We start from the raw sequence: 22,436 nt of genomic DNA on the forward strand, positions 1-22,436 counted from the left end.
TGGTGGTATACCACTTCCGTGCGTCGCCGTCGAGTGCGAGGTATAGGCACTTAACTTTTGCTTCGTGATCCCACCCGTTGATCCCCGCAACGTGTTCGTACCAGGTCAGCCACTCGGATACGCTCTCATCGGGACCTCCTTTAAAGGTGGGTGCTCCCACGGCCGGTCGTGCTGATGGGGTTGCCATTATATTGGGCGCTTGTTTACTTTTCTTGCTGGGCATGAGTTTTGATTAGTTCTTCTGCGAGTTCGAATAGGCGGTTGAAATGATGATCTATTTTGTTCCGGCGTTCTTCTTCGGATGTTTTGGACGGGAGACGAATCGGTTGTGCGGGTTTTGGGCGTGTTGTTTGCAAAAGGCGGCGACGGCGGTTACGTTTTTGACTCGCCGTTAAAGCGTGAACACTGATCGCGTTTTGGGGAGTCGCTCTCATGGTAGATTAGGGATAATTGCCCCGCACCTCCACCACTTTTGTCGCGGTTAGGAATGCTCTATTGGGAACTAGTCTGCTCCGAACCCTACTGGCTCCACACGACACAGGCGGGAAATCCTAAGCATCCACAGCCGGAAGGGGAGCCGAAGCTCCACACAACACATGCGGGAAAAACTTAGCCTCCACAGCCGGAAGGGGAGTTTACCTCTTTCGCGACTTCCACAGCCGAGGGAAGATACAAGTCCTCACACAAGGCGGGAAGCGGTGCTAGAGAGGCAGAGTGACAAGAGGCCGAGACAGTTTCCAGAGATCCAACAAACGACCCCCGGCAGTGGCCCAGGACGCTGCTTATATAGGTCCAGAGCATGGTCCGGTACCACTGCGGAGGCTACACTTTATTCAACTAAATATATACAAAACAAACACTTGGGGAGTGAGTGCGCGCCGGAAGGTGGTTTCGCGTTACAGTTACGAAAGGAGGAGAAAGTCGTTGGCGGGAAAGGCGAAAGTTGAACAAAGAGTTAGGCAATAATATTGGCAAACAGTTATATAGTAAGTCATGATAGTGGAATTGTCTGAATATGTGGTTATTGGAATTGTACTTTTAAAAAGGTGCTCAAAAATACCACACAAGTATAAGTATAAATTTAGTATGGCGCGACACTCTCTACAAGAAGCCCTGGGGTTCCGGGAGGATAAGAGCTCGGATGTAGAACTCCGAATAACTAAGGACCGGCTGAGGCAATGGACTACAAAAAATAAAGAGCAAGAGAAAGGGCAAAGGAGAGGAAGGTTACAACCCATTGCGCCGACGACCAGGAAGCAGACGACGGAACACGGAACGGAACAACCCGACCGGAAAAGGCAGAGCGCGACCATGAGCGCCGCCTGGAGAGGCTGAACCACAAGTTCAACATAAGAAAAGCAACTGGGAACGAGATTACAGGAAGTGACGTCATACTTCAACGTGAGGCAAGGCGGGTCGTTATTTGAATAGATGCCGTAAGTTTTCTAGCTTCATTTGAAATAATTTAGCGTTTTTATTGAAAATAACTGCTTAATATCGATAGATTAATCGTTCCTCTACCTGCTGCAACCGTTTTTCTTTCTTTTTACACGATTAAACAATAGTTAACACGATTTTGCTGCATGTCGTCCCCAGCGACGGATTATTATGCTTTTGTCATTTTTCCTAGTGTAGTTCTCACATCATGGAACACACTGAAGCCAAATATCAATTGATCAGTGCATTCCTCGTCTAAATACATCTACTTCTCTTCATATATCCGCTGTTTTATTACAGGATTCCCCCTTACTTCACGTTTTCTGAAGGAGCACAGAATCCACGGCTACATGCGCAGAGTAAGTATAGCTATATTGTCTCTAAATACGTTACCAAGACCACTTCAGAAATTGAACTCATTTAATTTGACTAATGAACTACCTCACGCGACACACCTGCTGGCCGAAGCATTTCTTCGCATTTCAATGTAAAGCTCACAAGAGTGTTTTTTAATCCAGCCTTAATATAACTCTACTAAAGTAGTAGGCATTATGGTATATTCTAGAAATCAGTTTCACCTCCTTTCCCCAACTTTTTTCATCACTCAACTCTCACACTTAACGGCACGACGCATCTCCTATCCACTTACCGATGATTCTTGCCAATCTTAGAAATTTTACTCCCCCACCCAGACTAAATATATTTGTATTGTCTGTAAATAGAAATCATGCCCTGCTCTAGAAATGAATTTCATGTCATTTGTTCAATTCTTTATTTCCAGAAATTGCATGGTTTATCCTACATTCCATCCCAGCCGTCAGGAGAAATTATTGCCTCTTTTAAAAATATTTCTACCTCACGCACATTAAAGATAAGTTCATATTCTATAAATATACACACTGTAAAGCCTTCCAGAAATCAATTTCGCCTCATTTTCTCTATGCTTTATTCGCTCACCTCATGAATTTCGCTGCATGTCCCATTTCACAAGCACTTGCCGATGTTTCTTTCCAACGTTTACAATTTCTGTACCCCACTGTGATTCAGTTGAAGTCTCTGTGTCTCTATCCTTCAAATATCCACTCTGATGTCCCCGGAAACCAGTCTCGCCTCATTTGCGCAATGCTTTCGTCATCCCCGTCATGCATTTTTCTGCTGCACCCATTTCTAAAGCCTTTGCCTATGTTAAAAATATTTCTACCCCACTTAGACTCAATTTTGGTCACCATTTTATAAATAAATATTCTGAAGCTTTTCAGAAATCAGTTTCACCTCATTTCCTCCACGCTTTCATCACTCATCTCACACATTTCCCTGGGTTGTCGATTCCACAGCACTTGCCGATGTTTCTTTCTAATGTTGAGAATATTTCTACCCCACCAAGATTTAACAGTATCCCATAAATAGACACCCTGAAGCAATCTAGAAACCGATTTCACCTCATTCATTTTTTATTCACATAATGGCCACGTTTTGAAAACGCTCGTCCTTTCCGGAGCACTTTGCGAAATTTCTTTCCAATGTGAAGAATATTTCTACCTGACTGAGATACAATCTCCTTACTCCATATACTCACTCCATATACTGTCACAAACACCCCTAGACAATCTCGAAATCAGTTTCACCTCATTTGCTCAATCCTTTCATCACGCATCTCATGCATTTCACTGAATGGCCCATTTCCGATGCACATGTCAATGTTTCTTACCAATTTTAAAAATATTTCTACTCCACTTATTCTCATGCTAACTGCATATCCTATAACTAGACATTGTCGAGCATTCCAGGAACAAATTTCATGTCGTTTCATTCGTTTCACCCCTCAGCTTGCACTTTCAAGGGTGCGTCACGCCTCCGAACCATCCGCTCCTCAGCACCTTTCCAATTTTACAGATATTTCTACCTCACACAGATTTAAGGTACGTTCATATGCTATAAATGGACATTCTAAACCCTTCTAGAAATCAATTTCATATCACTTCAATCATTTCGTGACCCACAATGCATTTCGCTCAATGGCCCATTTCTCAAGCACTTACCTGTGTTTCTTTCCAACGTTAAAAATATATCCAACCCAATGCCATCCAGTTTAGCTCCATGTCCTATAAGTAGACACTCTACAGTTTTCCATAGACCAATTTCACTCACCTCCTTTGCTCAACGCTTTCCCTACCAAACTCTTACATTTCGATGAAAGGCCCATCTCCGAGGCACTTGCCGACATTTCTCTCATATGTTAAAAATATTTCCACCCCAACTGGATGCAGTTTAGGTGCATATCCTACAAATAGACACTCTGTAGTTTTCCAGAAACCAATTTCACCTCATTTGCTCAATGCTTTCCCTACCAAACTCCTACATTTCGCTGAAAGGCCCATCTCCGAGGCACTTGTTGACATTTCTCTCGTATGTTAAAAATATTTCCACCCCAACTGGATGCAGTTTTAGTCCATATCCTACAAATAGACACTCTGTAGTTTTCCAGAAACCAATTTCACCTCATTTGCTCAATGCTTTCCCCACCAAACTCTTACATTTCGCTGGACGGCCCATCTCCGAGGCACTTGCCGACATTTCTCTCATATGTTAAAAATATTTCCACCCCAACTGGATGCAGTTTAGGTGCATATCCTACAAATAGACACTCTGTAGTTTTCCAGAAACCAATTTCACCTCATTTGCTCAATGCTTTCCCTACCAAACTCCTACATTTCGCTGAAAGGCCCATCTCCGAGGCACTTGTTGACATTTCTCTCGTATGTTAAAAATATTTCCACCCCAACTGGATGCAGTTTTAGTCCATATCCTACAAATAGACACTCTGTGTTTTTCCAGAAACCAATTTCACCTCATTTGCTCAATGCTTTCCCCACCAAACTCTTACATTTCGCTGGACGGCCCATCTCCGAGGCACTTGCCGACATTTCTCTCATATGTTAAAAATATTTCCACCCCAACTGGATGCAGTTTAGGTGCATATCCTACAAATAGACACTCTGTAGTTTTCCAGAAACAAATTTCACCTCATTTGCTCAATGCTTTCCCTACCAAACTCCTACATTTCGCTGAAAGGCCCATCTCCGAGGCACTTGTTGACATTTCTCTCGTATGTTAAAAATATTTCCACCCCAACTGGATGCAGTTTTAGTCCATATCCTACAAATAGACACTCTGTAGTTTTCCAGAAACCAATTTCACCTCATTTGCTCAATGCTTTCCCCACCAAACTCTTACATTTCGCTGGACGGCCCATCTCCGAGGCACTTGCCGACATTTCTCTCATATGTTAAAAATATTTCCACCCCAACTGGATGCAGTTTAGGTGCATATCCTACAAATAGACACTCTGTAGTTTTCCAGAAACCAATTTCACCTCATTTGCTCAATGCTTTCCCTACCAAACTCCTACATTTCGCTGAAAGGCCCATCTCCGAGGCACTTGTTGACATTTCTCTCGTATGTTAAAAATATTTCCACCCCAACTGGATGCAGTTTTAGTCCATATCCTACAAATAGACACTCTGTAGTTTTCCAGAAACCAATTTCACCTCATTTGCTCAATGCTTTCCCCACCAAACTCTTACATTTCGCTGGACGGCCCATCTCCGAGGCACTTGCCGACATTTCTCTCATATGTTAAAAATATTTCCACCCCAACTGGATGCAGTTTAGGTCCATATCCTACAAATAGACACTCTCTAGTTTTCCAGAAACCAATTTCACCTCATTTGCTCAATGCTTTCCCTACCAAACTCCTACATTTCGCTGAAAGGCCCATCTCCGAGGCACTTGTTGACATTTCTCTCGTATGTTAAAAATATTTCCACCCCAACTGGATGCAGTTTTAGTCCATATCCTACAAATAGACACTCTGTAGTTTTCCAGAAACCAATTTCACCTAATTTGCTCAATGCTTTCCCCACCAAACTCTTACATTTCGCTGGACGGCCCATCTCCGAGGCACTTGCCGACATTTCTCTCATATGTTAAAAATATTTCCACCCCAACTGGATGCAGTTTAGGTCCATATCCTACAAATAGACACTCTCTAGTTTTCCAGAAACCAATTTCACCTCATTTGCTCAATGCTTTCCCTACCAAACTCCTACATTTCGCTGAAAGGCCCATCTCCGAGGCACTTGTTGACATTTCTCTCGTATGTTAAAAATATTTCCACCCCAACTGGATGCAGTTTTAGTCCATATCCTACAAATAGACACTCTATAGTTTTCCAGAAACCAATTTCACCTCATTTGCTCAATGCTTTCCCCACCAAACTCTTACATTTCGCTGGACGGCCCATCTCCGAGGCACTTGCCGACATTTCTCTCATATGTTAAAAATATTTCCACCCCAACTGGATGCAGTTTAGGTCCATATCCTATAAGTAGACACTCTGTAGTTTTCCAGAAACCAGTTTCACCTCATTTGCTCAATGCTTTCCACACACACCACTGACATTTCGCTAAAAGGCCCATCTCCGAGGCACTTGCCGATATTTCTCTCATATGTTAAAAATATTTCCACCCCAACTGGATGCAGTTTAGGTCTATATCCTATAAATAGACACTCTCTAGTTTTCCAGAAACCAATTTCACCTCATTTGCTCAATGCTTTCCCCACCAAACTCTTACATTTCGCTGAACGGCCCATCTCCGAGGCACTTGCCGACATTTCTCTCATATGTTAAAAATATTTCCACCCCATCTGGATGCAGTTTAGGTCCATATCCTATAAGTAGACACTCTGTAGTTTTCCAGAAACCAATTTCACCTCATTTGCTCAATGCTTTCCACACACACCACTGACATTTCGCTGAACGGCCCATCTCCGAGGCACTTGCCGACATTTCTTTCATATGTTAAAAATATTTCCACCCCAACTGGATGCAGTTTAGGTCCATATCCTATAAGTACACACTCTGTAGTTTTCCAGAAACCAATTTCACCTCCTTTGCTCAATGCTTTCCCTACCAAACTCTTACATTTCGATGAAAGGCCCATCTCAAAGGCACTAGCCGACATTTCTTTCATATGTTAAAAATATTTCCACCCCAACTGGATGCAGTTTAGGTCCATATCCTATAAGTACACACTCTGTAGTTTTCCAGAAACCAATTTCACCTCCTTTGCTCAATGCTTTCCCTACCAAACTCTTACATTTCGATGAAAGGCCCATCTCAAAGGCACTAGCCGACATTTCTTTCATATGTTAAAAATATTTCCACCCCAACTGGATGCAGTTTAGGTCCATATCCTATAAGTACACACTCTGTAGTTTTCCAGAAACCAATTTCACCTCCTTTGCTCAATGCTTTCCCTACCAAACTCTTACATTTCGATGAAAGGCCCATCTCAAAGGCACTAGCCGACATTTCTTTCATATGTTAAAAATATTTCCACCCCAACTGGATGCAGTTTAGGTCCATATCCTATAAGTACACACTCTGTAGTTTTCCAGAAACCAATTTCACCTCCTTTGCTCAATGCTTTCCCTACCAAACTCTTACATTTCGATGAAAGGCCCATCTCAAAGGCACTAGCCGACATTTCTTTCATATGTTAAAAATATTTCCACCCCAACTGGATGCAGTTTAGGTCCATATCCTATAAGTACACACTCTGTAGTTTTCCAGAAACCAATTTCACCTCCTTTGCTCAATGCTTTCGCTACCAAACTCTTACATTTCGATGAAAGGCCCATCTCAAAGGCACTAGCCGACATTTCTTTCATATGTTAAAAATATTTCCACCCCAACTGGATGCAGTTTAGGTCCATATCCTATAAGTACACACTCTGTAGTTTTCCAGAAACCAATTTCACCTCCTTTGCTCAATGCTTTCCCTACCAAACTCTTACATTTCGATGAAAGGCCCATCTCAAAGGCACTAGCCGACATTTCTTTCATATGTTAAAAATATTTCCACCCCAACTGGATGCAGTTTAGGTCCATATCCTATAAGTACACACTCTGTAGTTTTCCAGAAACCAATTTCACCTCCTTTGCTCAATGCTTTCCCTACCAAACTCTTACATTTCGATGAAAGGCCCATCTCAAAGGCACTAGCCGACATTTCTTTCATATGTTAAAAATATTTCCACCCCAACTGGATGCAGTTTAGGTCCATATCCTATAAGTACACACTCTGTAGTTTTCCAGAAACCAATTTCACCTCCTTTGCTCAATGCTTTCCCTACCAAACTCTTACATTTCGATGAAAGGCCCATCTCAAAGGCACTAGCCGACATTTCTTTCATATGTTAAAAATATTTCCACCCCAACTGGATGCAGTTTAGGTCCATATCCTATAAGTACACACTCTGTAGTTTTCCAGAAACCAATTTCACCTCCTTTGCTCAATGCTTTCCCTACCAAACTCTTACATTTCGATGAAAGGCCCATCTCAAAGGCACTAGCCGACATTTCTTTCATATGTTAAAAATATTTCCACCCCAACTGGATGCAGTTTAGGTCCATATCCTATAAGTACACACTCTGTAGTTTTCCAGAAACCAATTTCACCTCCTTTGCTCAATGCTTTCCCTACCAAACTCTTACATTTCGATGAAAGGCCCATCTCAAAGGCACTAGCCGACATTTCTTTCATATGTTAAAAATATTTCCACCCCAACTGGATGCAGTTTAGGTCCATGTCCTATAAATAGACACTCTGTAGTTTTCCAGAAACCAATTTCACCTCATTTGCTCAATGCTTTCTCTACCAAACTCATACATTTCGCTGAACGGCCCATCTCCGAGGCACTTGCCGACATTTCTCTCATATGTTAAAAATATTTCCACCCCAACTGGATGCAGTTTTGGTCCATATCCTATAAGTAGACACTCTGTAGTTTTCCAGAAACCAATTTCACCTCATTTGCTCAATGCTTTCCCCACCAAACTCTTACATTTCGCTGAACGGCCCATCTCCGAGGCACCTGCCGTTATTTCTTTCCAACGTTAAAAATATTTCCACCGCACATATATTCAAGTTCATATTCTGTAAAGAGACACATTGAAACGTTCTAGAAACCCACTTGATTTGCTGAATTCTTCCATCACTTACCATGCATGTTTTGCTGCACTGCCCATTTCTGAAGCACTTGCCCATGTGTCCTTCCAATGGTAAATAATTTAACCTGAACTGAAATTTAATTGAAGTCTATGTTCTATAACATAGACTGTAACATAACATATGATATAGACACTCTGAAGCAATCCAGAAATCAATTTCACGTCATTATTCACTTCATGTGCCAAATTTTGAAGGCACAGCTCCTGTCCGGAACAGTTTGTGAGGTTTCTTTCCAATGTTAAAAATAGTTCTCCCCACTGAGACCCAATTTAAGTCCGTATTCTGTAAATAGAGATCTGGTACGCTCCAATAATAATTTTCATCTCATTCACTCCATCTTTTATTCACATAGGACAAATTTCAAGATAACGCTTGTGTCTTCAGCAGTTTGAGAAACTTCTTTCCTGTGTCAAAAAGATTTCTACACTAGAGAGATTCAATTTAAGTCCATATTCTGCATGTAGATGCTCTGATGTGCTCCAGAAATCTGTTTCATCTCATTCAGTTAACTTTTTATTCACATAATGGCCACATTTTGAATATACAGGTCCTGTCTGGAGCAGTTCGCAAAATTTCATTCCAATGTTAAATATTGTTCTCCACTCATTTCAATCGAAGTCCATATCCTATAGGTTGACATTCGGAATTTATACAGAAATTGAACACCCTGTAACCGGGCGTTATGAAGCATACCAGTAAATTATTTTCATTGCCATACAAGTTTTCTTTTCTTTTTTGATACTTTGCAGCTTTCCCCCATACTATAACGCCGAATCCTTCTAAGAAATCCCTGCAAATGTAAGAAATGCTTAATGTGTGACTTTTATGACTACAAGTTCTATGCTGTTGTGGAGGTTACTACTGTTAATTTTTTTGCCTTCCTTTTTATGACAATTGCATGTCATGAAATATATGCTGTCCAACATGTACTTCTGATATTGCTGTGCTTCCGTCTTGGTATCCTGCTTTTCTTTTTGTTTTTCAGAGCTCCGTTCTCCTTCAACTTCACATAGGTGGAGAAAGAACACTTTCATGTACCTTCTTCCAAGCTGCATCCTAGCCGGCTAGCCAAGGAACTAGGGCAACAGAACCATGTAACCAGCAATTTCTGCATCTCTTGTGTATTCATATGGCAATTTTATTTCTAATTCTAACCAAGGTAAACAGATGTTTTCACACTGTATATCATTTATTTTGAACTATACACATGTTTTTACATTTCACAATCTTAGACAACAGTTTCTCTGCACACTGAATCCGGTACACTAAAAAATTCAATTAGGATTCCTTAACTCATACCAATCAACAATGTAATGGTGTGGGGCTAAAGTTGTCTTGTAGATAGACGCGTTAGTCATTGGAGTCGAGGATTTATTGCACAGTAGCTGAAGTTGCATTGTAGTACAGTTTTAAGCCAGTTAAGGAACTTGCTTCACCCTTGCTAATGTTGCTGCTGGCAAAGGAAGTGTGTCAGGGAATGGGGGATGTGGCTGTGTAGGGCTTAGATGGGTGCTACCAAGACTCTGTGCCCCTATAGTGTTTCTCACGACAGAGACGGTGATACTCGCACAGGACGGAAAGGATGCTGGAGAGGTGGAATGTTCTCGATGGCGTCACATGGTGTGTTCTTACTCTAGTAGAGGAGACTTCCTCAACCTCAGGACCATCAGGAGGAGATGGCTTCCTCAACATGAGTTCTGACTGGCAGTGATGGAATGTACAAGCGAGCGCACATTTCTGGCTCCACGCGTGGCCACTGCCGTTACAACTGACTAACTGTCACGCCTTTGCAGGCCGCCAAAGGTCATTTTTTTTCTTGCACGTTGCCTACATTGTGAAACACTTGGACCATTGTAGTGGATGACAGGAACATATGAAGTCCTATAATTTGCGGTGTTCACTCTAGAGGTGTCACCGATGAAGTGTGCCGCTTTCACTATTACGAATAATCTTGACTGATTCGTAGTCCTCAAAGTTGATAGTTTTACACTGTTGGTGTTCATGTGGGGCAAACAGGCACCTCAGGCATCATTGCTGTTGTTTGACATCTCTCTTTTATAGACTTGGGCTGCACAAATGGAATCCTGTGGATCAAACAGATGGAATGTTCAGAATCTGGCTGTCCAGTGTTGAGATAAACCTAGTCACTTCTGAAACGAAGAAGGCCACAAAACGAGATGATTTGTCTTTCAACACAGTGCATGGGTATCATTATATATGTTCAGACTGACGACCACAATGCAATATTTACTAACACCTTTTTTTTTTCATGTATATATATATATATGTGTGTGTGTGTGCTCCATACTGCACAATGATTCTCACAAGGGTTCCACGTAGCTTCACAATCTCTTAGTTTTTCTTTACATCGAGCCAGGAGTGGATTAAAAATTGGTACGATGTTAATATAAGCAGCACACAAAAAAATTTCCAAATTAGGTCCACATGTACAAAACTGCACAACGTGAATTGAAAAGAATGTGGAAAAAATGAAGAAATTGAGCCTATTAGAGAGCAAAAAATACAGCACAAGTGTACAACATGTGGAATGAAAACACATGCACACATAACCAGTTCTTGAATTGCTTGACGATGGTACCGGGAAGGCGGTTCCACTACAACGACATACGAGGAAGAAATGAATTCAGAAATGACTTCCTTGAACATCAGGGAATACCCACTTTCTACAGGTGATCGGCACGATATGAGATATATATATAGCCTGCTAGACCAAAGATTCTCTGAGGTGATTATTATGAATGATAATAAATCTTGTCGAAACAAGGACTAGTTATGTTTTGACAAGTGCAAAGTAGAAGCAGATGGAGGATATGCTTCATAGCAGTGATACTGGCATTGTAGTTACCAAATATGAACAGGCTGTCCTGCATTGTACTGTTTCTATTGAGTTTGAAATGTTGATGTAGTCGGTATCCGACACAGAGCTGTGTCTTCCAACTTAGGAAGGGCTAGTAATTTATACAGTCACTATAGTTGGAGTGGATGAAAAAAATTCAGAGGTGTAACCTGGAGCTCGAGATTCGTTGGTAGTGATGTGTTCAACATGAGGGACCCAGGACAGGTTAGATGAAATGAAAATTATGAGGTATTTGTAAAGTGATACACAGAGACCATGGTGATACTGATTCAAATGGAATGTTATTAATGGAATAAGTCACATGCACTTTATTAGAGCGAGAAATTATCACCAGAATTTGGTTCTTTTTTTTGGGGGGAGGGTATATTTACATGCTTGTCACTCAATATTCTGCAATCTCGCTAGATTTTATGGGGGGGGGTCTGGATAAATCACTGATGTAAGATCATTTGGAAGGTTGTTAATGTATAGTTATGCTTCGCTTATCTGGACAACTTGCATTACCGAGAACGAGCCAGCTACCATAGGACTTGGTCCCGGTTATCCTGGAAGAAGACCAACTTTCTGAGACATTAGCAGGTTGACTCAGTGCATGCTGTGGGTGTGACCAGAATTCTGTCATACATTACTATTGATTGCAATCGGTTCCCTTTGCATGATTTTTTGAAGTAATCTTTTTTTTGTTCCCTTTTCTGGAGCTATAAAGGAGAGTTTTAAATTTGTCGGGTTCTCCCGGAAAGGGCTAAAGATGGGACTGTTTGGTGGCCCATACTTTCAAATTGGTAAAAATTCATGTGCCAGGGAACAAACAAAAAAGACCCAGGGAGTAGGCAGGAGTATCAATTTTAAGGTTTTCCCAGAAGCTTGCTTGGTTCAGTTATCTGGTATCCAGATGAAAAGGGATGACTACTGAAGTGTCTGGATAATGAGACACGACTGTATATGAGAAAGAGAAGTGGTCCAAGGACAGAATCTTCGCGAACTCCAGAGAGGACAGGCGTTAGACTGGATTCATTATCGTTCATAGAGACAAACTGTGAGCTATTAGTCAAGGAATGTATCCAAGATAGAATTTTATCATCAATGCCAATATTGTGCAATTGATGAAAAAAAAAAAAAAAGAGAGAGTGTGATACGTTATTGGATGCCTTCGAGAAGTCAAGAAATCTGCAGTTCATGCAGAACTTGTGATCCAGTGTGACATGAAAGTCATAAGAAAAGGGACTAGTCGCGTTTCACAACAATTTTTTTTCTAATACCGCGTTGATATGGAGAGAAGGAGGAACAGAATTTTAGGTGTTAGATAATGTGCACTAGTATTGTACATGAAATTATGGGGCAATAATTGTTGCTCCTCTTGCACAATGCTTGTCTCCTGATTTATGGAGTGGTACAGCTTGGGACAAAAGTTTACGGAAAGCGGCACTGGCACATTTCTTCATCCGAGCGGCCCCCTGTTAGATATTAGGAAGAGATCGAACAAGAAACAGGTGACCGGCTATTCTGTTAATTTTTCAGTATGTGTGTCTGCTCCTTTTGGCTGCCAGGGGGTCGTCCCAACAGCTAAATGCGACACCTCGGTGTTCCGTAAACTTTTGTCCCAAGCTGTACCACCTTTCCAGTCATGTGGAAGAATGATCTCTCCAAACAACATCAGCAATCGGCACCAGCATGCCTTCTGTTGAACTCCCCCTTCCAATTTTACACTATCTTTATCTATGAATTCTAAGTCCATTAAAAGTATGTGATGGTTTGAGCCCAGTGTGTGTGGTTAACTTTCTTTTCTTAGCCAGACTCAAGTGCATCTTTCTACATTCACCGGTGTGCCTCATATTATTTTCTTCATGAACTTACCTCGAATCTGTGTGAGGTAGATATATTGTTAGCATTGAAAAGAAACATTGGCAAGTGGTCTAAAGATTTGTCACTAGAATGTGCAAGTTCAGTGATGAAAGAATTGAGTAAATGACATGACATTTGTTTCTGGAATGCATCAGGATATCAGATTTGCAAATTGCTCCAGACCGGAGCCGGAGCCGTATTTTAAAAACGTGGCCTCTGAATCATATAAAATAATGTGTAAAATATAATATAAAATGTTTTTCATAATCTGTGAATAAAATAATGAAGTGAATGAGGTGAAATTGATTTCTGGAATGCTTCAGAATAGCTACATTTAGTACATTGACTTAAATTGCATCTCGGTGGAGGAGAAATATTTGTACCTAACATCGGAAAGGGATATGGGCAAATGCTTCAGAAACGGGCAGTGAGGAGAAGTGCGTGGGGAGAGTGATGAAAGGATTGAGAAAATGAAGTGAAATTGATTTTTGGAATGTAACGTAGAATATGTTTAACATTGAAAACAAACATTGGCAGGCGGTTTGGAGATGTGCCCTGGAATATGCAAGTTGAGTAATGAAAGAATTCAGTAAATGACAGAAAATGTGGTTCTGGAATGCTTCACAATGTCTACTTATAGGATACTCAATTAAATTCAATCCCAGTGGGGAGAAAATATTTTTAATATCAGAAAGAAATTGTGCAAATCCTTGCAGACACGAGCAGTCTTTTAAAAATTTTGCAAATATGTTAACAAAAAATTGAATGAAATGAAATTAATTTTTGGAGCTCTTCAGACTATCTACTTATAGTATACTGGAGGCGTCCACAACCTCAGTAGAGGTTCAACCTAACCTAATATACTTAACATTGACAAACGTAAGTGCTTCAGACGTAAGCTATGCATGCAAAATGTGTGAGGCTAGTAATGAAAGAATTGAGTACATGATGTGAAATCTGTTTTTGGATTCCTTAGAGATGTCTAGTTATAGGATATGAAGTTATCTGCAATCTGTTTGGGGAAGAAATATTTTTAACATTGGAAAGAAATTGCTCAAGCTGCTCTGGACAGTAGCAGCGTGTTCAAAATTAGGCCTCTGTGAATAAAAAAGTGGAGTGAATGAGAAGAAACAGATTGCAGGAGTGCTTCAGAGTATCTTTTTATTGGACATGGACCGAAACTAAACCTCACTAGGGTGGAAATATTTTTAACATTGAAAAGAAATGTTGGCAAGTGCCTCGGAGATGGCTACTGCAGCGAAATCTAAGAGGTGTGTGGGGAAAGCATTGAGCAAATGAGGTGAAATTGGTTTCTGGAAAACTACAGAGTGTCTACTTATAGGATATGGACATAAACTGCATCCAGTTGGGTTGGAAATATTTTTAACATATGAAAGAAATGTCGGCTAGTGCCTTTGAGATGGGCCTTTCATCGAAATGTAAGAGTTTGGTGGGGAAAGCATTGAGCAAATGAGGTGAAATTGGTTTCTGGAAAACTAGAGAGTGTCTATTTAGAGGATATAGACCTAAACTGCATCCAGTTGGGGTGGAAATATTTTTAACATATGAGAGAAATGTCGGCAAGTGCCTCGGAGATGGGCCTTTCAGCGAAATGTAAGAGTTTGGTAGGGAAAGCATTGAGAAAATGAGGTGAAATTGGTTTCTGGAAAACTAGAGAGTGTCTATTTGTAGGATATGGACCTAAACTGCATCCAGTTGGGGTGGAAATATTTTTAACATATGAGAGAAATGTCGGCAAGTGCCTCGGAGATGGGTACTGCAGCGAAATGTCAGAGGTGGGTGGGGAAAGCATTGAGAAAATGAGGTGAAATTGGTTTCTGGAAAACTAGAGAGTGTCTATTTATAGGATATGGACATAAACTGCATCCAGTTGGGTTGGAAATATTTTTAACATATGAAAGAAATGTCGGCTAGTGCCTTTGAGATGGGCCTTTCATCGAAATGTAAGAGTTTGGTGGGGAAAGCATTGAGCAAATGAGGTGAAATTGGTTTCTGGAAAACTACAGAGTGTCTATTTGTAGGACATGGACTAAAACTCCATCCAGTTGGGGTGGAAATATTTTTAACATATGAGAGAAATGTCAACAAGTGCCTCGGAGATGGGCCTTTCAGCGAAATGTAGGAGTTTGGTAGGGAAAGCATTCAGCAAATGAGGTGAAATTGGTTTCTGGAAAACTACAGAGTGTCTATTTGTAGGATATGCACCTAAACTGCATCCAGTTGGGGTGGAAATATTTTTAACATATGAGAGAAATGTCGGCAAGTGCCTCGGAGATGGGTACTGCAGCGAAATGTCAGAGGTGGGTGGGGAAAGCATTGAGCAAATGAGGTGAAATTGGTTTCTGGAAAACTAGAGAGTGTCTATTTATAGGATATGGACCTAAACTGCATCCAGTTGGGGTGGAAATATTTTTAACATATGAGAGAAATGTCGGCAAGTGCCTCGGAGATGGCCCTTTGAGCGGAATGTAAGAGTTTGGTGGGGAAAGCATTGAGCAAATGAGGTGAAATTGGTTTCTGGAAAACTAGAGAGTGTCTATTTATAGGATATAGACCTAAACTGCATCCAGTTGGGGTGGAAATATTTTTAACATATGAGAGAAATGTCGGCAAGTGCCTCGGAGATGGGACTTTTAGCGAAATGTAAGAGTTTGGTAGGGAAAGCATTGAGCAAATGAGGTGAAATTGGTTTCTGGAAAACTAGAGAGTGTCTATTTGTAGGATATGGACCTAAACTGCATCCAGTTGGGGTGGAAATATTTTTAACATATGAGAGAAATGTCGGCAAGTGCCTCGGAGATGGGTACTGCAGCGAAATGTCAGAGGTGGGTGGGGAAAGCATTGAGAAAATGAGGTGAAATTGGTTTCTGGAAAACTAGAGAGTGTCTATTTATAGGATATGGACATAAACTGCATCCAGTTGGGTTGGAAATATTTTTAACATATGAAAGAAATGTCGGCTAGTGCCTTTGAGATGGGCCTTTCATCGAAATGTAAGAGTTTGGTGGGGAAAGCATTGAGCAAATGAGGTGAAATTGGTTTCTGGAAAACTACAGAGTGTCTATTTGTAGGACATGGACTAAAACTCCATCCAGTTGGGGTGGAAATATTTTTAACATATGAGAGAAATGTCAACAAGTGCCTCGGAGATGGGCCTTTCAGCGAAATGTAGGAGTTTGGTAGGGAAAGCATTGAGCAAATGAGGTGAAATTGGTTTCTGGAAAACTACAGAGTGTCTATTTGTAGGATATGCACCTAAACTGCATCCAGTTGGGGTGGAAATATTTTTAACATATGAGAGAAATGTCGGCAAGTGCCTCGGAGATGGGTACTGCAGCGAAATGTCAGAGGTGGGTGGGGAAAGCATTGAGCAAATGAGGTGAAATTGGTTTCTGGAAAACTAGAGAGTGTCTATTTATAGGATATGGACCTAAACTGCATCCAGTTGGGGTGGAAATATTTTTAACATATGAGAGAAATGTCGGCAAGTGCCTCGGAGATGGCCCTTTGAGCGGAATGTAAGAGTTTGGTGGGGAAAGCATTGAGCAAATGAGGTGAAATTGGTTTCTGGAAAACTAGAGAGTGTCTATTTATAGGATATAGACCTAAACTGCATCCAGTTGGGGTGGAAATATTTTTAACATATGAGAGAAATGTCGGCAAGTGCCTCGGAGATGGGACTTTTAGCGAAATGTAAGAGTTTGGTAGGGAAAGCATTGAGCAAATGAGGTGAAATTGGTTTCTGGAAAACTAGAGAGTGTCTATTTGTAGGATATGGACCTAAACTGCATCCAGTTGGGGTGGAAATATTTTTAACATATGAGAGAAATGTCGGCAAGTGCCTCGGAGATGGCCCTTTGAGCGGAATGTAAGAGTTTGGTGGGGAAAGCATTGAGCAAATGAGGTGAAATTGGTTTCTGGAAAACTAGAGAGTGTCTATTTATAGGATATAGACCTAAACTGCATCCAGTTGGGGTGGAAATATTTTTAACATATGAGAGAAATGTCGGCAAGTGCCTCGGAGATGGGACTTTTAGCGAAATGTAAGAGTTTGGTAGGGAAAGCATTGAGCAAATGAGGTGAAATTGGTTTCTGGAAAACTAGAGAGTGTCTATTTGTAGGATATGGACCTAAACTGCATCCAGTTGGTGTGGAAATATTTTTAACATATGAGAGAAATGTCGGCTAGTGCCTTTGAGATGGGCCTTTCATCGAAATGTAAGAGTTTGGTGGGGAAAGCATTGAGCAAATGAGGTGAAATTGGTTTCTGGAAAACTACAGAGTGTCTATTTGTAGGACATGGACTAAAACTCCATCCAGTTGGGGTGGAAATATTTTTTACATATGAGAGAAATGTCAACAAGTGCCTCGGAGATGGGCCTTTCAGCGAAATGTAGGAGTTTGGTAGGGAAAGCATTCAGCAAATGAGGTGAAATTGGTTTCTGGAAAACTACAGAGTGTCTATTTGTAGGATATGCACCTAAACTGCATCCAGTTGGGGTGGAAATATTTTTAACATATGAGAGAAATGTCGGCAAGTGCCTCGGAGATGGGTACTGCAGCGAAATGTCAGAGGTGGGTGGGGAAAGCATTGAGCAAATGAGGTGAAATTGGTTTCTGGAAAACTAGAGAGTGTCTATTTATAGGATATGGACCTAAACTGCATCCAGTTGGGGTGGAAATATTTTTAACATATGAGAGAAATGTCGGCAAGTGCCTCGGAGATGGCCCTTTGAGCGGAACGTAGGAGTTTGGTGGGGAAAGCATTGAGCAAATGAGGTGAAATTGGTTTCTGGAAAACTAGAGAGTGTCTATTTATAGGATATAGACCTAAACTGCATCCAGTTGGGGTGGAAATATTTTTAACATATGAGAGAAATGTCGGCAAGTGCCTCGGAGATGGGACTTTTAGCGAAATGTAAGAGTTTGGTAGGGAAAGCATTGAGCAAATGAGGTGAAATTGGTTTCTGGAAAACTAGAGAGTGTCTATTTGTAGGATATGGACCTAAACTGCATCCAGTTGGGGTGGAAATATTTTTAACATATGAGAGAAATGTCGGCAAGTGCCTCGGAGATGGGCCTTTCATCGAAATGTAAGAGTTTGGTAGGGAAAGCGTTGAGCAAATGAGGTGAAATTGGTTTCTGGAAAACTAGAGAGTGTCTATTTGTAGGATATGGACCTAAACTGCATCCAGTTGGGGTGGAAATATTTTTAACATATGAGAGAAATGTCGGCAAGTGCCTCGGAGATGGCCCTTTGAGTGGAATGTAAGAGTTTGGTGGGGAAAGCATTGAGCAAATGAGGTGAAATTGGTTTCTGGAAAACTAGAGAGTGTCTATTTATAGGATATAGACCTAAACTGCATCCAATTGGGTTGGAAATATTTTTAACATATGAGAGAAATGTCGGCAAGTGCCTCGGAGATGGGCCGTTCAGCGAAATGCAAGAGTTTGGTGGGGAAAGCATTGAGCAAATGAGGTGAAATTGGTTTCTGGAAAACTAGAGAGTGTCTATTTATAGGATATAGACCTAAACTGCATCCAGTTGGGGTGGAAATATTTTTAACATATGAGAGAAATGTCGGCAAGTGCCTCGGAGATGGGTACTGCAGCGAAATGTCAGAGGTGGGTGGGGAAAGCATTGAGCAAATGAGGTGAAATTGGTTTCTGGAAAACTAGAGAGTGTCTATTTATAGGATATGGACCTAAACTGCATCCAGTTGGGGTGGAAATATTTTTAACATATGAGAGAAATGTCGGCAAGTGCCTCGGAGATGGCCCTTTGAGTGGAATGTAAGAGTTTGGTGGGGAAAGCATTGAGCAAATGAGGTGAAATTGGTTTCTGGAAAACTAGAGAGTGTCTATTTATAGGATATAGACCTAAACTGCATCCAATTGGGTTGGAAATATTTTTAACATATGAGAGAAATGTCGGCAAGTGCCTCGGAGATGGGCCGTTCAGCGAAATGTAAGAGTTTGGTGGGGAAAGCATTGAGCAAATGAGGTGAAATTGGTTTCTGGAAAACTAGAGAGTGTCTATTTATAGGATATAGACCTAAACTGCATCCAGTTGGGGTGGAAATATTTTTAACATATGAGAGAAATGTCGGCAAGTGCCTCGGAGATGGGCCTTTTAGTGAAATGTAAGAGTTTGGTAGGGAAAGCATTGAGCAAATGAGGTGAAATTGGTTTCTGGAAAACTAGAGAGTGTCTATTTGTAGGATATGGACCTAAACTGCATCCAGTTGGGGTGGAAATATTTTTAACATATGAGAGAAATGTCGGCAAGTGCCTCGGAGATGGGCCGTTCAGCGAAATGTAAGAGTTTGGTGGGGAAAGCATTGAGCAAATGAGGTGAAATTGGTTTCTGGAAAACTAGAGAGTGTCTATTTGTAGGATATGGACCTAAACTGCATCCAGTTGGGGTGGAAATATTTTTAACATATGAGAGAAATGTCGGCAAGTGCCTCGGAGATGGGCCGTTCAGCGAAATGTAAGAGTTTGGTGGGGAAAGCATTGAGCAAATGAGGTGAAATTGGTTTCTGGAAAACTACAGAGTGTCTATTTGTAGGACATGGACTAAAACTGCATCCAGTTGGGGTGGAAATATTTTTAACATATGAGAGAAATGTCAACAAGTGCCTCTGAGATGGGCCTTTCAGCGAAATGTAGGAGTTTGGTAGGGAAAGCATTGAGCAAATGAGGTGAAATTGGTTTCTGGAAAACTAGAGAGTGTCTATTTGTAGGATATGGACCTAAACTGCATCCAGTTGGGGTGGAAATATTTTTAACATATGAGAGAAATGTCGGCAAGTGCATCGGAGATGGGCCGTTCAGCGAAATGTAAGAGTTTGGTGGGGAAAGCATTGAGCAAATGAGGTGAAATTGGTTTCTGGAAAACTACAGAGTGTCTATTTGTAGGATATGCACCTAAACTGCATCCAGTTGGGGTGGAAATATTTTTAACATATGAGAGAAATGTCGGCAAGTGCCTCGGAGATGGGCCTTTCATCGAAATGTAAGAGTTTGGTAGGGAAAGCGTTGAGCAAAGGAGGTGAGTGAAATTGGTCTATGGAAAACTGTAGAGTGTCTACTTATAGGACATGGAGCTAAACTGGATGCCATTGGGTTGGATATATTTTTAACGTTGGAAAGAAACACAGGTAAGTGCTTGAGAAATGGGCCATTGAGCGAAATGCATTGTGGGTCACGAAATGATTGAAGTGATATGAAATTGATTTCTAGAAGGGTTTAGAATGTCCATTTATAGCATATGAACTTACCTTAAATCTGTGTGAGGTAGAAATATCTGTAAAATTGGAAAGGTGCTGAGGAGCGGATGGTTCGGAGGCGTGACGCACCCTTGAAAGTGCAAGCTGAGGGGTGAAACGAATGAAACGACATGAAATTTGTTTCTGGAATGCTCGACAATGTCTAGTTATAGGATATGCAGTTAGCATGAGAATAAGTGGAGTAGAAATATTTTTAAAATTGGTAAGAAACATTGACATGTGCATCGGAAATGGGCCATTCAGTGAAATGCATGAGATGCGTGATGAAAGGATTGAGCAAATGAGGTGAAACTGATTTCGAGATTGTCTAGGGGTGTTTGTGACAGTATATGGAGTAAGGAGATTGTATCTCAGTCAGGTAGAAATATTCTTCACATTGGAAAGAAATTTCGCAAAGTGCTCCGGAAAGGACGAGCGTTTTCAAGACGTGGCCATTATGTGAATAAAAAATGAATGAGGTGAAATCGGTTTCTAGATTGCTTCAGGGTGTCTATTTATGGGATACTGTTAAATCTTGGTGGGGTAGAAATATTCTCAACATTAGAAAGAAACATCGGCAAGTGCTGTGGAATCGACAACCCAGGGAAATGTGTGAGATGAGTGATGAAAGCGTGGAGGAAATGAGGTGAAACTGAGGCGAGACTGGTTTCCGGGGACATCAGAGTGGATATTTGAAGGATAGAGACACAGAGACTTCAACTGAATCACAGTGGGGTACAGAAATTGTAAACGTTGGAAAGAAACATCGGCAAGTGCTTGTGAAATGGGACATGCAGCGAAATTCATGAGGTGAGCGAATAAAGCATAGAGAAAATGAGGCGAAATTGATTTCTGGAAGGCTTTACAGTGTGTATATTTATAGAATATGAACTTATCTTTAATGTGCGTGAGGCAGAAATATTTTTAAAAGAGGCAATAATTTCTCCTGACGGCTGGGATGGAATGTAGGATAAACCATGCAATTTCTGGAAATAAAGAATTGAACAAATGACATGAAATTCATTTCTAGAGCAGGGCATGATTTCTATTTACAGACAATACAAATATATTTAGTCTGGGTGGGGGAGTAAAATTTCTAAGATTGGCAAGAATCATCGGTAAGTGGATAGGAGATGCGTCGTGCCGTTAAGTGTGAGAGTTGAGTGATGAAAAAAGTTGGGGAAAGGAGGTGAAACTGATTTCTAGAATATACCATAATGCCTACTTCTTTAGTAGAGTTATACTAAGGCTGAATTAAAAACCACTCTTGTGAGCTTTACATTGAGATGCGAAGAAATGCTTCGGCCAGGAGGTGTGTCGCGTGAGGTAGTTCATTAGTCAAATTAAATGAGTTCAATTTCTGAAGTGGTCTTGGTAACGTATTTAGAGACAATATAGCTATACTTACTCTGCGCATGTAGCCGTGGATTCTGTGCTCCTTCAGAAAACGTGAAGTAAGGGGGAATCCTGTAATAAAACAGCGGATATATGAGGATAAGTAGATGTATTTAGACGCAGAATGCACTGATCAATTGATATTTGGCTTCAGTGTGTTCCATGATGTGAGAACTACACTAGGAAAAATGACAAAAGCATAATAATCCGTCGCTGGGGACGACATGCAGCAAAATCGTGTTAACTATTGTTTAATCGTGTAAAAAGAAAGAAAAACGGTTGCAGCAGGTAGAGGAACGATTAATCTATCGATATTAAGCAGTTATTTTCAATAAAAACGCTAAATTATTTCAAATGAAGCTAGAAAACTTACGGCATCTATTCAAATAACGACCCGCCTTGCCTCACGTTGAAGTATGACGTCACTTCCTGTAATCTCGTTCCCAGTTGCTTTTCTTATGTTGAACTTGTGGTTCAGCCCCTGGAGACAGGAGATCGAACGGCTGGAAGCGGTGC

General features: G+C 41.0%; 2 long non-coding RNA genes across 2 annotated transcripts; one reads left to right on the forward strand and one right to left on the reverse strand.

The window, feature by feature from the left end:
• The first annotated feature begins 1,352 nt into the window (after nt 1–1,352).
• On the forward strand, nt 1,353–13,147 carry LOC135379034 (uncharacterized). The gene is made up of 4 exons (XR_010418679.1): nt 1,353–1,436; nt 1,738–1,796; nt 2,219–3,356; nt 9,499–13,147. It is a non-coding gene; the product is annotated as an uncharacterized LOC135379034 (long non-coding RNA).
• Nucleotides 9,652–22,342, reverse strand: LOC135379035 (uncharacterized). The gene is made up of 4 exons (XR_010418680.1): nt 22,294–22,342; nt 21,934–21,992; nt 20,538–21,511; nt 9,652–10,597 (listed from the first exon to the last, which is right to left on the reverse strand). It is a non-coding gene; the product is annotated as an uncharacterized LOC135379035 (long non-coding RNA).
• Between the last annotated feature and the right edge of the window lie 94 nt (nt 22,343–22,436).

Source organism: Ornithodoros turicata, chromosome 1 (assembly GCF_037126465.1).
Source record: "Ornithodoros turicata isolate Travis chromosome 1, ASM3712646v1, whole genome shotgun sequence".
NCBI classification, from domain to species: domain Eukaryota; kingdom Metazoa; phylum Arthropoda; class Arachnida; order Ixodida; family Argasidae; genus Ornithodoros; species Ornithodoros turicata.